Below are 1,849 nucleotides of genomic sequence, written 5' to 3'. Positions count from 1 at the left end.
TTTCGAAATCTAACTTTCAATTTTAATTTTTATTTTAATTAAATTTCGAAATTCTCTCTCTCATCTCCTTCTATTTATTTATTCATCTACTAACACTTCTCTTCCATCCAAAAATTCGAACACCACCTCCCTCTCTGTGTTCGAGTTTTCCCTCTTTTCTTCTTTACATTACATTCTTTTCTTCTTCTACTCACACAAAAGAATCTCTATACTGTGACATAGAGGATTCCATATTTTCTTTGTTATTCCCTTCTTTGTCATATGAGCAGGAGCAAGGACAAGAACATTCTTGTTGAAGCAGATCCTGAACCTGAAAGGACTCTAAAAAGGAAACTAAGAGAAGCTAAAATACAACAATCCAGAGACAACCTTACAGGAATTTTCGAACAAGAAGAGGAGATGGCAGCCGAAAATAATAATAATGCAAGGAGGATGCTTGGTGACTTTACTGCACCTAATTCCAATTTACATGGAAGAAGCATCTCCATTCCTGCCATTGGAGCAAACAATTTTGAGCTGAAACCTCAATTAGTTTCTCTGATGCAACAGAACTGCAAGTTTCATGGACTTCCATCTGAAAATCCTTTTCAGTTCTTAACTGAGTTCTTGCAGATCTGTGATACTGTTAAGACCAATGGGGTTGACCCCGAGGTCTACAGGCTTATACTTTTCCCGTTTGCTGTAAGAGACAGAGCTAGAGTGTGGTTGGACTCTCAACCCAAAGATAGCCTGAACTCTTGGGATAAGCTGGTCACGGCTTTCTTAGCCAAGTTCTTTCCTCCTCAAAAGCTGAGTAAGCTTAGAGTGGATGTTCAAACCTTTAGACAGAAAGAAGGTGAATCCCTCTATGAAGCTTGGGAGAGATATAAGCAACTGACCAAAAAGTGTCCTTCTGACATGCTTTCAGAATGGACTATCCTGGATATATTCTATGATGGTCTGTCTGAATTAGTTAAGATGTCATTGGATACTTCTGCAGGTGGATCCATTGACCTAAAGAAAATGCCTGCAGAAGCTCAAGAACTCATTGACATGGTTGCTAATAACCAGTTCATGTACACTTTTGAGAGGAATCCTGTGAGTAATGGGACACCTCAGAAGAAGGGAGTTCTTGAAAGCTCAGAATAAAATATTGACTCAGCAAGTCAATATGATTTCTCAGAGTCTGAATGGAATGCAAGCTGCATCTAACAGTACTCAAGAGGCATCTTCTGAGTAAGAAGCTTATGATCCTGAGAACCCTGCAATAGCAGAGGTGAATTACATGGGTGAACCCTATGGAAACACCTATAATCCCTCATGGAGACATCATCCAAATCTCTCATGGAAGGATCAAAAGCCTCAACAAGGCTTTAACAATGGTGGAAGAAACAGGTTTAGCAATAGCAAGCCTTTTCCATCATCCACTCAGCAAAAGACAGAGAGTTCTGAGCAGAATCCATCTAGCTTGGCAAATATAGTCTCTGGTCTATCTAAGGCCACTCTAAGTTTCATGAATGAAACAAGGTCCTCAATTAGAAATCTGGAAGCACAAGTGGGCCAGCTGAGTAAAGGAATCACTGAAATCCCTCCTAGTACTCTCCCAAGCAATACAGAAGAGAATCCAAAAGGAGAGTGCAAGGCCATTGAATTGATTACCATGGCCGAACCTGTAAGGGAAGAAGAGGACGTGAATCCCAGTGAGGAAGACCTCCTGGGACATCCAGAGATCAATAAGGAGCTTCCCTCTGAGGAACCAAAGGACTCTGAGGCTCATTTGGAGACCATAGAGATTTCATTAAACCTCCTTATGCCATTCATGAGCTCTGATGAATATTCTTCTTCTGAAGAGAATGAAGATGTTACTGAA

At 40.5% G+C, this 1,849-nt stretch overlaps 1 non-coding gene across 1 annotated transcript; it reads right to left on the bottom strand.

Annotated features, from left to right (window-relative positions):
• Positions 1-795: 795 nt before the first annotated feature.
• Positions 796-903, bottom strand: LOC112745274 (small nucleolar RNA R71). The gene has a single exon (XR_003173211.1). It is a non-coding gene; the product is annotated as a small nucleolar RNA R71 (small nucleolar RNA).
• Between the last annotated feature and the right edge of the window lie 946 nt (positions 904-1,849).

Source organism: Arachis hypogaea, chromosome 14, assembly GCF_003086295.3.
Source record: "Arachis hypogaea cultivar Tifrunner chromosome 14, arahy.Tifrunner.gnm2.J5K5, whole genome shotgun sequence".
Lineage (NCBI taxonomy): Eukaryota > Viridiplantae > Streptophyta > Magnoliopsida > Fabales > Fabaceae > Arachis > Arachis hypogaea.
This window is presented reverse-complemented; position numbering and strand designations above follow the sequence as displayed.